At 31.5% G+C, this 13,847-nt stretch overlaps 1 pseudogene; it reads right to left on the bottom strand.

Moving 5' to 3' along the window:
* Positions 1-8,349, bottom strand: part of LOC124975620 (cyclin-dependent kinase 17-like) — a 30,152-nt pseudogene extending 21,803 nt beyond the window's left edge.
* Positions 8,350-13,847: the final 5,498 nt, after the last annotated feature.

Here is a 13,847-nt window from a genome sequence, read left to right as displayed (position 1 = left end):
CAGTCAGGAAAAAAATCAAAATTCAAAATGTGAAGTATGGGTTTTTATAAATGTATACTAATTTTTTGGCATTGTAAAGTTGAAATCATCTGGTAGGCAATGATGAATCAGAAGTAGCTCCTGTGTATATGTGCAAATGGAGGAATAAAAAAATAAATTGGTCTATATACTAAAATAAATTAAACTAAAAAAAACATATAATCTATAGCATGTCACCTCCTGGGGGGAAAATATATAATTCAATCTACTTATAGACCCAAATGCCAACATATTTTATACCTGTGATAAAATCACATATAATATTAAGATAACTAAGGACAATTTTATTATTATTTTAATATATCTATATAATTACACAAATATCAAATTGCTCTTAAGAGTTGAAAGTGTTGATTTATTACAGAGAACACTGATATTGTTTTTCTTAACTCACTCAGAAACAATCTTTTAACAATAAAAATATAATCAACCACCAGGACAGACACTCTAATCTTCATTATCTCTACAGCAACAAGAAAAGAAACAAACTTCTATTTTTAAAGATTTCATTTTTTGGGTAGAAAAATATTAATATACAGTACATACTGAAATAATAGTCATAATTTCTGTCTTTAAAGTTATAATATCCAATTGATAAAAAAGAAAATATGTCATATAACTTACATGGAGAAATAATTTACTATGTACAATAGGGATTTTTAGGTGCCATGAAACACAAAGGAAATGATACTGGTATGTATAAAGAAGGAAAAAAAAGCCTGGTGTCTATTTTATTTTTCTCTCTTAAATATGAATTTGAAGTATCCAAATTAATCTCAAAGAGATATAACTGAAATCACATTTTCTGAAAAGAGGACTTTGCTAAGGTCCTCTAGAATGATGTCAGTCTAGATTTCTGGAATTTAAAAAAAATTACTTTTCCTCAACAGGGAACTAAAAATGAATATTCTGTATTCAGTAGAATATATAATACTATGATTAATGTGTACTTGTCTTGGAATAATAATTAGGAAAAAGGAAATATTAAGAACACAACTCACTCATATAAGTATAATTATAACAGCTCTCTTTATGACAATTTTCAAATTACTTTATTTGCTTGATATATATGTATATATATATGTGTGTGTGTGTTTATTTATAAACAGAAACACATACAAATATGTGTGTTTGTGTATATATATGTATATATATATAAAGTGTTACCTCCATTGAGATCTCTCTATGTTTATGATTTCTTAGACAAACACCTGTAGGTGACTGTACTTCAACAGATGACTTCTCAGAAGCTTGGTCACTCTCAACACCTGATCACATTTGTAGATATTTGGAAAAAACATCTATATCAAAAAAATGAGACAATGTTTAACTTAATGAATACTTATTTTATCCTACTATGTAATTATCATTATAGGTAAAATAGAGAAAACCAACATACAAAAATAAGAGCATAGCAATCATTTATGGTCAACTGCATAAGTGTGCAGTTAAGAGATCAAAACATTAACTCAAAAGTCTTCAAATAGGAAGTACTAAAAATCCTTTTACACTGTTGGATTATGAAACATTATGAAAGGACTTGCATTCAAGTCATTATCCAGAGTTGAATAAAAATTACAGTCTGGAAATATACATTTAAACTTTTAATGAATAATAGTTACTTAAAAATAGTACTTTAAAAATTGAACTCAAGGGTTTCTTACCAAACCAATATTAAAATTTACCTTATTTCTGTATTTTTGTCTTGGTAACTTAATACTAAAAAAATTCATATTCATAAGCAGTTGCAAATGATAATGGAATACACTTCTATTATAAAGAGATTCTGGGAAATTTTATGTTGACCTCTAACAGAAAATTAACTTGGCAGCAAAAATCACTGTATTGGTGATTGATTCTTAATCTCTTAAAATTTGATATCAGGTACCGCTACAGTCACAAATTTTTTTCTGTCACACTTAAAAATATTAAAGAATTTAAATATGCCTTATGTATCTGACAACATTTGAAAATTTTCCTACATCAATGAAATGTAGATCAAAATATAATGCTTAAATATGTAAATGTGGTTGCAAGAATGTATAGGCAATACCCAGGAAGCAAATTTAACAGAGAGAGAACTGAAGGTTAAAACTCTTAAGCATAGACAGACTGTCACAAACTTGGTAGGAGAATGCTGATACTGGCAGGAAAGTGCTTGAGTTTAGGTGCACAGTGGGATAAAACGTGAAGCCTTGGGTGTCTAAACTGCAACTGAGTCCTCACAGAAACACCAGTCTCTTCCAAAAGAATTATGAGGTAAGTTTGGTAGTCTCAGACTATGAATAAAAACTTGAATACTACCTGACACAACCAAGTTATTATTTTATTAACAAACAAGTATGATTCAGACACAACTGTTCATTGGTAGTCTTGATCCCATCAAGAAAAATGAAAACAATGAAGGTTATGTCAGAACTTTACTAATCTGTCAGTGGGGTAAGAGGTTTCTTTGCTATAGTAGTTTTTGAGAACCAGAAGAACACTTACATGTTCAATTTTTGTGCCATTCACTACATAATAACTAAAGATCAAGTAAATTTAAATTTAATCTCTTTTTCTAACACCTTCAACATTGCTTTATTAAATCTAGCCCAGTACAAGAATAGATGTTTTTGTATGCTTTACGAACTAAACATTTTGGGTTTTTTTGTTTGCTTTTCTTTTGAATTTTAAATGTTACTAATCAAAGAAAAGAATATACATCAGAGACTATAGTCCACAAAACTTAAAAATATGCTAACAAGCCCCAGGTTTAGACAAGCAATAATCAGCCAAGCCCTGACCTGTAGTGTTTTCTGATTTCTTTTGGCAACAGTCCTCCATAGCAGACTTCACACTACCAACACTACACTGATTGTGTAACAATGGGAAGAACATGCAGTAGCACACCATTACATGGTACTTTGCAATATATATACCACAAAAGTGACTCTTACCACATAGATAACAATAATAAAAAGCACTAGAACAATCAGAAATACTCTTGCATATTCATTACTTTTATTTCTGAATTCGACTTAATTATAAGTTCATATGTTTAAACACTAATAATAGCCATGTTTAACAGGAAACATTGCTAAAAATATAAGAATCATCTCTCAGTGTGAGCTGATTGCAGCACACCGTTCTGTGGGATTACATCTAAACTGGTAAAGGCTATACACATTACCAAAAGATAAAAACTGCATGAGTTCATATTTCCAAATTTTATGGAATACATCAGGAAATATTCTGCCATGGCAAGAAAGGATACAAGCAGTACAAAAAATGCTCAGAAACTCCAGTAAATATAATTATCTAATGAAACAATAAAATTGTTCTGTTTAGCTGGGTGTGGTGACACACACCTGTAATGCTGAGGCAGGAGGATGGTAAGTTCAAAGTCAGTCTCAGCAAAAGCAAGGCACTAAGAAACTCAGTGAGACCCTGTTTCTAAATAAAGGGTAAAATAGGGCTGGGGATGTGGTTCAGTGGTCGATTGTCCCTGAGTTCAATCCTGGTACTCAAAAAAACTTTCAAGAAACTTTAAATTGTTTTGTTTAAAAACATAACATTTGCAAAAGTCAAATCAACATGAATTTAAAAAAAAATCACCAGGGCTGTGGTTGTGTCTCAGTGTTAAAGTGTTTGTCCAGCACATGTGAAGCACTTGGGTTTTCTCTTTGCCAAATAAAAATAAATAAATAAAATAAAGGTCTTGTGTCCATCTGCAACTAAAAAGTATTTTGAAAAATTTTAAAAATTGATACCACCAAAAATGCTCAGGGAAGTATGCATAAAATAATAGAAAGTTTTAAATATGTATTTTCCTAGATATTTAAAAGGAAATAATAATAAAAGAGTAACAGCTGACATGATAATCTAATTACTGTACTAGTCTATACTGATTATTTCAAGCATTTATGAGGTATGATCCTAAATTAAGCACCACCCTAAGTTGCCAATCAGTTTGAAATTCTGCATGTCCTTCTTATGGGATTTGGTTCCTTTCTGATGGACAGATATTCAAATATTATTTCTCTGTAGTATCAAAAATACCCTCTCTAGAATCTTTCATTTTTTTGATGTACTTCCTACTCTTCACTTGTTTTTTTTTTTTTTTTGAACTGGCAAAGAAAGCAGATAATAAAAGCTGGCAGACTAAAATCTAATAACATGCAAGTTCCACATTCAGAAAGTTAGATAAAATAAACACATAATCAAATTACAAAATTTGCTTTCATTTTTGGACATTGCCAGGATGGAGCCAAGTCTTCCTCTAGTAGCACTGTAGGGTCCCTGCAATGGAGGTTTCTTGAAAGACCCCATGTATTGGTGGAGAAAGGAATGAGTGCTGTGAGATGGTGGAGGCCTGCCAGTCTTCACCACAAGCTCTGTGGTTCACAGTATTTAAAAATCATTCCAGCACCAGTCCAAGATTCAGGATCACATGGAAAGAATTAAAAAGCAGAGCAGAAAACTAAAATTGTAACAGAGATCATTACATATAAAATCATGTCTAGGACTACTCACACAAACCAGTAGAGTTAAAATAATTTCTATGAAAAATATTTATAAAATATTAAAAATATTTTAATTTAACTAATATCTATTCCTTTCTCATGTAATAAAAATTAGTAGATAATCACAAAGCTAATATAATGATTTTATCCATTTGCTTACTTTAACTATCTCAAGATTGTTTACATTCATTCCTTCACAAATTCACTGCCTAGTATGTGCTTTATGATTAAGCATGCTATAGAATATAAAAGATAAAATCCTTGCTGAAATGAACTTATATTCCTATTGAGATACATCCAGAAAATGGTGTCAATTAGTGAATTAAACAAAAGAACTTAAATATCATTTATACAGACTATGACATTATTGTCCCAAAGTTGAGATTTTAATATAAAAAACTTTTAAGCAATCACAGGTTTATTACCAAGCAGAAACATTCCTAAAATATAATTCTTGTAAGTTATTTAGGCCAGGTGCAGTGGTGTATCCCTATAATCCCAGCGGTTCAAGAGGCTGACACAGAAGGATCTCAAGTTCAAAGCCAACCATAGCAACCTAGCCAGATTCTAAGTAATTCAGCAAGACCCTGTATTAAAATAAAATATTAAAAAGGCTGAGGATGTGGCTCAGCATTTAAGTGCCCCTGGGTTCAATTCCTGGTACCAAAAATAAAAGTTATTTAGTTATAAATAATATGAACAAGACTTTGTAAACCTGTTTCAAATTTTGAGTATAACCCTAGGAACAGAATTGTTGCTTCATATAATAATTTTATATTTAAATTTTAGGGTAAACAGTATGAATTAATTTTTGAAAAATTTTAAAAAATTAAACCTTTAAAAAATCTGATGGGCTTAGAATTCTCTATTCTTGCAGATACTTTAGAAAATAATTCTACACTTCTCTTTAGTGTAAAATAATTTTTATTCTAACAACAACAAACCTAAATTACATAAGGAAAGAATGTGATGGAGCAATTATCAGGCACTGACCAAAAAGATGCAGAATTTTGTCAAAGTTAATAATGAAAGCAAGGGAATATGCAATATCAGATTGTGGTAGTCCTTGCTACCTACAATCTCTTCAATTTCTATTATGATGTCCTCAAGTATTATATCAAGTAAGTCTGGTGAAGAAGAAATTCAACAGCTTCTATTTTTTCTTCTCTACTACCTGTCAAAGTTACTATTGTAAAAGAGAATGTTATTAAAGAAAACAATATATACTACTTGAAAACAATTAGATATTGTAAACATTTCACCAGGTTACAAAATAAGCAGGTTTAATGAATAATATTAAAATATTTCATAATATATGTAGTCTAAAATAGTAAATAGCTCTCAAAAAAGTAGGTCATTTTCTTTGATTCATAGCTTTTTTAAAGAAGAGGTATGTCTTGTATTCAAATACTCATTTAAGAATATGTCATGGGGTTGAGATTGTGGCTGAGTGGTAGAATACTTGCCTTGCATTTGTGAGGCCCTGGGTTCAATTCTCAGAACTACATATAAGTTAATGTATAAAATAAAGTTTGATCAATAACTATTTTTTAAAAGAATATATCCTAGTCAAATGTTGTCATAAATACTTACAATCCCAGAGGCTTGGGAGGCTGTGGCAGAAGGATTATGAATTCAAAGCCTGCTTCAGCTACTTAGTGAGGCCCTGAATAATGTAGAAATATCCTTTCTCAAAATAAAAAATAAAAAGTGATGGTGATGTTTCTAAGTGGTGTAGCACCCTTCGGTTCAATTGCTGGTACCCCCCCCCCCAAAAAAAAGAAAAATTGTCCTAGTCAGGAATAGTGACTCATGCTACCTGGGTAATTGAAGTATGAGGATCACCAAACCAAAAGTCAGCTATTTACCAAGACTGTTTCAAAATGAAAACTAAAAAGAACTAGGTATATAGCTTAATGATAGAGTAGCACAGTGTTCAATTCCCAGTAGCACCCCTCCCACCACAGATAAACTAAACCACCCATGAAGATGCATACTGTGCTTATTTTACTTCTGAATATCATTGACAAACATAATGGCAAGGCTCTTCTATCTTAAAAATGAACTCACTGAGCTGTGCATGCTAATGAGTATCAAAAGTTCAAAGGTAGCCTTAGCTATGTAGCAAGGTCCTAAGCAGTAAGGCAAGACCCTAAGCAAATTACCAAGGCCCCATCTCAAAGTGTTAAAAAGGACTAGAGATATGACTCAGTGGTGAAGCACCCCTGGGATCAATCCCTGGTATCCAAAAACAAACAAAAAATGCCCCCAAACACACTGAATTTAAGTAATACCAAGAAGTCAATGGGTTTCTGACAGAAAATTAGAATTTTGTTTCAGGTATATAGCAGATATCATCTTGCAAGAAAAATAGAAGATTATAAAATAAATTTCAGTATTTGATACAATGGCAACACTTTTCCCCTCCATGTAACTATATCCAAATTATTATTTAAAATTTCCTACAAGCCCATCTCTCCTGCCCCACATTAACTACAAAACAGCAGCTCTCAGTGAAGTCCCTGCAGAAGCTAGGAGGTCTGGGACAATAGATACAATGCTGTAGACTTCGAAAGCAAAGAAAACTAGGCTGTGAAGTATTCATTCTGTGAAGTGTTCAAAGATGAGCATCCTTGTGTAAAAAATTACCCTTCAGAGAAAAGAAAATATGGTATCTGAAGCCTTGGTAGAATAAATGACTTCCTGGATTTATTCAACCAAGTGTTTCAGCATATCAAATCCCAACCCATGACTTCTGACTTAAAATACAGATCCCTTTCCACTACACCTTTCCCTCCCTCAGAGCACAAGCATCCACATGCAATGCAAGGGGTGAGGGTGACCATATTTTACCTGCTGTCACAATTCTCTACAGCAGAATCTTTGACACAGTGAGGAAAGACTTGCCAGGTAATCTGTGTGTCATGACACACTGGCAGTCAGTCATGTAAGTTCCTTTCTGGTAATTATAATATTATTAGGGGTATTTTCATTTTGAATATGTAGCCAAGTTCTAAAAATGTGGCTGAGTTTACATTTTAATTCATTCAGTTTAACAAGCTCTTTATTTTATATCATTATCTGTGTATTACTACTTTGATTTGTACAAAGGACTGTCACATGCATGAAACATTATATGCCTACCTGTTCTATGTACTCTCAATACTACAGAGTCTGTAACAAACATAAAATTGAAAAACAATAAAATTTACTCATGATGAGCCTGAGGATTTAGTAGAGAGTCAATATGCATATATCATGTTGAAAAATCTATGCTGAGAGCACAAACACATTTTACAAATGTTCTATGAATTTTTAAGTTGCATTAATTCAGGTTATAAGACTAGCAAAAATATTTAAATGTTTTTAAATATTTAAAAAATATTTAAATTTTAAATAGTTATTTAACAATTAGGATAATATTAGGTGATATATCATTATTTTATGAACTAGTGAAAAACGGAAATGTGGGATGGAATAATTCATTATGACTTGAGACAGGCATAGTAAAAATGTTGGAGTGAATATAGAATATTCGAGTAAGCATGAGAAAGATATACAATGTTGTATTTCCTAAACACCAGGGAATGAGAGAAATAAAATGTCATTTCTATGACTTTATCTAGAGAGCAAATTCACATTGTTTATAAAGTATGGGGGAAGAATCTCCTCCATCCCAAATATGTACTATTAGCCTTGCTGCTGTTTTCTTCAATAGTCATTTGTTCAGCTAATTCAGATAATGATTCACCAATATTCTGGCACTCTGAGTGAGGGATAGCTTTCTCTTAAAATTTTTCATCCTATCAATTGAATGTGGCTTGAAAATATCCTGAAAGAATGAACACAAAAGTGAAGTTGTCAGTATTTTACTGCTCAGGAAAACAATGTCACTCTAGATTTCCTGGGAATATTCAAAATAGAATATGATGAATATAATCAGGAACATATTACTTTGTCAAACATCACAAAATTCAAACTTTTATTTAAAAAGTTGCATTCCCTAATTAATACTGTATTTATTTGGCATTATTAGAAAAGCATAAATTTTGCATAATTAGAATTTAATCACAATAATGAAATTTAGAAGAATTGGAAATTTTCTTAAAATGTACTTTCTAAAAGATTTTCTCCCTACAAATCACAATCACAAAGGAACTAGTCAGTAGGTATGTTCAAATATAACCAAGGGTTAGGAGAGGTAAAGAGGAAAGGAAAAGAATAATCTTTGATCTTTTACTATCCCATTTTTATGTATTAGGAAATTTTCTCAAAGAAGTTCCCTGGTCCAAGTCAGAAAAATAACAAATAATTAGACATTAAAACAGGATTGCCATTGACTTTATCCTCCACATGCTGAAATCAGGACATATTTCACATTTAATAGGATGTCAAAATGTAATTGAGAGCATTTTTTCTTTCTTATACATATGAAAATGAATGATACAATTCATGGTGTAGTCTTACAAATGATGAAACAATGAACTTGCTAACAAACCCATTTCTTCAACAATTTACCCATCACTTCTTTCTGATTTACTTTCTGATTTGCAATGAGCAGGTTTACCAGATCATCATTATACTTTAAGTGTTATCCTACATAAGAGTGAGGTCTTCATAAATTCCTTTATGCTTGGACTGTGGCTGTGGCTTAGTTGTGGAGTGCTTGCCTGGCCTATGTGAGGCACTGGGTTCAATCCTCAGTACCACATAAAAAAAAACAAAATAAAGAAATTATATCTATTTACAACTAATGTTTTAAAAAAACTCCTTTATGCTAAAATACATGTTTTACCAACCACCTCTGTTTACCTATTTCTGTCTTTGTTTTGCTTATTGTCTCATTCTAAGGCCCTATTCTAAGTAGTTGAGTTTGCTGAACAGGTGACCTCTGCATAAGATACTAGTTATGTAATAACTTTGTTTGCTCAGAGGCTGAATAGAGGGTATCATGTACAAATTTAAAAGTAGCAATAATTTTGTTCCTTACCATCTCCATTTTATATGTATGATACATTTCAAAATAAACACAATAAAAATATAAAACCACACATATTGAAATAGCAAGAATTGCAATTACACTACAATAAGACTTCTTTTCACTCCTAAGCTGTAAAATAGGAGGCAGACTTTGGTGAATTATTGAAAAGACTTCATGCCTTAGCTTGGTTTTGTTATAACACCAAACTGACATGTATATTCTGCTGAACATTTTCTATGAATTTGTCTTTTAGATTAATATTTCTCTTTTCAACTATATCTAACCTACAATTATACCTATCTATTGGGTTCTTAATTTAGTTACTATATTTTATCTGTCTCAAATTTTCCTTTTCTTTTCTGTAGATCCCACTTCTCTAGTAAAATTTTCAATCTCCACATTCATTTTCATAACTAGATTAGTTATGATATTTTAATGCTTCTGTAACTCCCAAGTCTGTGTAATCTGTATCAAGAGTATTTTGATGCTTTGAACCATTCCTGTTCTTGATTTTTTTTCTCTTGGTCTTACTGTATACTTAGCAATTTTTTATTGACTGCCAAACACTGTATGTGAATGATTTTATGAAATGTCTATAGGAAAAACAAACAGATTCTAGATGCTGTTACCTTCCACCAAAGAAAATTTAGTTCTTTTCTAGAGGGAAGTCAAATTAGATGAACAGATCAGCTCAATCCAATCAGGAACAGAGATGGCTTGAGACTGAACACTATTATAAAGATTGACATGCTTGTGGTTTGTCCTCACTCTTATGACATAATCCTTCAACAGATTCCACTGTAACCTGAGCCAGAATAAACTACCAAAAGCTCCATGCAACTACTCTAGTTGCTTTTTGCTTATTTTTTATAACCAACTCAGCTTTTATCCTTTTTCTCTACACAGCTTAAGAGTTATAAAACACAGGAGAAAGCCCAGTACAGAATGTGTCTGTGTCCTTCTCTCCTGAATCTTAAGTGACTCAGCAGGTGTACAATGCCTTCAAAAGGATTTTAGTTTTCTAGCCCTTGTAGTAGTTTCAGCAGAAGCTTTAATCTTCTACAAGTTACTCCATCATAGGCAAAAATGGAGGCTTTAATGTAGATTTAAAGATAACATAACACAGGTATTTTACCAAGCAAGAAGGTAGTCAATGAAATAAAAAGTTGAATCCATAAAGAAACCTATTTAGTGTAGAGCTGTCCTAAATGGTATCTCATATCTGACTGTCAAATTCATTGAGCTACCTTCATGGTTAGTCATCAATGCCATTCATTTAAACATACTAGATATTTAAAATGAACCAAACTATGTCACTCTCATCTCTCTAAATGAGTCTGAAATAAGACTTCACCCTAGAGACATGAGAGAGAGTCCCTCTAGCAAGCCATCAAGCATGGTAATTTTGTCTACCCCAACAAAATCATCAAGAAATCTATATTGTACAAACATCCTTAGAGCTGGTAGTTCCTAACCACCAACTTCTTAGACAGCAAAGCTTTTAAACACAGTCTTATGGTTACTGATGTCTAACCAACTACATAGACATCATTTCAGAATCTGGGCACACAATTATTTTTTAAATTGGGACCTGCCTATTTCAAAATATTGAAAACTGGAACCTGCCTATTGTTCATAAGAAATAAGAATAAAATTAAGAAAGTACAACAAGTGATTTATATCACATAGTAACAGATCAATTATATATGGATTCAGTATACATTATAGCATAGAGTCTGGATTTGAAATGGCAGTCAATAGCCAAATGTGGCTAATAAGTACCTGAAAAAGTTAGTATAGACTTGTGCCATAAATGTGAAATACACATTAAATTTCAAAGACTTAGTAGGAAAAAAAATAATATAAAATAACTCAATAATTGCAATGAATATCTTAGAAAAAGAAAACAAATGGTAGCTGCTGGAGAAAGAAGTGAAATGAGAATTACTGATTACCTGGTAGAGATCTTCAGTTTTACAAGAAAAAAAGGATTCTCATAGGCAGATAATGATGATAGTTGCAAAACATCATGAAGTATTTTCATAACAAACACAGTAAAGGTTAAGTCAGTACATATTAAATGTATTTTAAAAAAACTAAAAACCCTTAATTGCCTAGGATGGTAATAAGCATTTATTATCTCACAAAATTTTAACTTTAATTAAATTTTAATTGCTCTACTAATAATGAAGAAAAGATACTTTGGATATATTTAAGTGAAATACATTACTAAATTAAATCCATCTTTTAAAAGTCTCTCAAAAATACACATTCAAAAGCTTCCTAGAGAAGACAGAAAAAGTCTTTCCCATGTATAAGTTAATTTCTCACTGAAAAATATGAAGGCTGTCTGTTTAGCTAAATATTTCACAAGATCAGATTAATAATGTTAGATTGGGGCTACAGAGATGGGTAGTGGAATAATGACTTTCAGATATTATTAGATTCATATGTAGCAAAAGTGTAAAACATTTGAGTACTCCATGTAAAAAGGAGGAGAGAGAAAAATAATAATGACAGAAACAGAAGAACCTTCATTTGCACTAGTCCCATGGAAATAACTTTGATAGTTGCTATTATTTTATTTTAGATGAAATAATTCTGTTAGACATGCAAGAAAGCTATTTCAGGATCTACTAATTTAAAGCAATCAGCTGTATACAGATAACAAAAGCAACAACTTGTTACAGCCCAGCACACAGCATCCAAAGCAAAAAAGCTAACCCCTAAATATAATTACTTTTTAAGGTAACTGTGACCACAAAATGTGTTTCTTACATGAAGATCTGTACATTATTTTAAAGAACTCAAATGATGTCTTGATGTGAACCATACATCCCAAGGACGTAATGTTTTTAATTATATGGTTCCACTGTGGGGATGTGGGAAAGTTTTGGGAGAAAAAATGAATAATGGAAGGGGTGGAGTTGTCCAAAATAACCACTGAGTGAATTGTACTGCAGCTTTTATTTATGAGATAGCCTTATTTTTTTATGCCAGAGTGGCTGCAAAATGAAAAACAAATTAGAAAATATATTTTGTTTACAATATATAAACATTTAGGTATTGAGTCAGAATGAGAATTTTTGAACTACATAAGAAAGTTCAGTATTGACACATGAAAAGAGTTATTGCTGAGCAATATATAGTGCAGAAGACATTTCTAACAACTCTCTGACTGTTCTTAAAGAGATTGATCAATATCAAAATATAGCAAAAATGTGATTCAACAAACATGGCACTACAAAATTTCTTAACTGAAACTTTTAAATATTTTACATGAGTACAAATTAATTTTAGTTTCTTGTATTATTTAAACATAATATTTTATGTGATACATTAGAACATTCTAACTCAGTTTGCAAGAAAATCACACTATAGTTTTGCTTTGTTTTTTATTCCACTTCAAGAATTGAAGACTGAACAACACTAAATATTGTGGCACTGCTTACTTGGACAGAGTATGTCATCCAAATTCTCTTTGATAAACAACAATGAATGCTATGTTTTCTCTTATAAAATCATCACAGATGCTTCATTACTTGTAGTGTGCATGTGCTGAAGATGAACTATTACTCAAAACATTCACATGTCATACCTTGTCAGAAGAATAAAATATATCAAGATCATATGCAGAATAAAATAATACAGAAAAGATGAATGCAAAGAAGAAAACATACAATTGTAATGGTACTGGTTCTGAAATATTCTATTATTATTTTACAAGATAGTTACCATGGTGAGGATATTTTCTTTTATAAATATTTCTGTTCCCTGTTTCCTCTGCAAAATTTTGCATAATTGAGTATTCATTTAGTGCACAGGGACATTAAAATATTCAGGTTGTGACTCCTATAGGAGATAAGCTTGCTCAATTGCTTTAAAAGCATTCTTCTTGGTATTTCCTGAACTTTCCCTCCCAAAAGAAACTCATTCAAAATAAAATAAGCCTCCTCAAAATGAAAGATGATATCAAGTTCACAACACTGTTAAGTAATTTACACATAACAGTTAATTTTTTTCAGGCTACTTAATTCATTTTCCTGATCTTCAATAGCACAGCAAAAGGCAGACTAGGGAATCTTTTGATAATAATCTTCGAATCTCACCACAAAGGAACCACATTTGGGTTTTCTTGATAAATGGTCTGAAAAAGTTCCCATGTGATCTTTTCTTCTCTTTGCATAACATTGGGACATACTATTTCAGTAGTCTACACTTGACCTGACAACCGAAAAAACAACATACACTGCATGGCAGCTGCAGGCCATGGACATGGTGGAGCTTAGCAAGGGTAACTGAAGGGAAGATCCTGGAAATGT

This window comes from Sciurus carolinensis, unplaced genomic scaffold, assembly GCF_902686445.1.
Source record: "Sciurus carolinensis unplaced genomic scaffold, mSciCar1.2, whole genome shotgun sequence".
Classification (NCBI taxonomy): Eukaryota; Metazoa; Chordata; class Mammalia; order Rodentia; family Sciuridae; genus Sciurus; species Sciurus carolinensis.
Note: the sequence above shows the minus strand (reverse complement) of the source record. Positions and strands in the feature narration are given on the sequence as shown.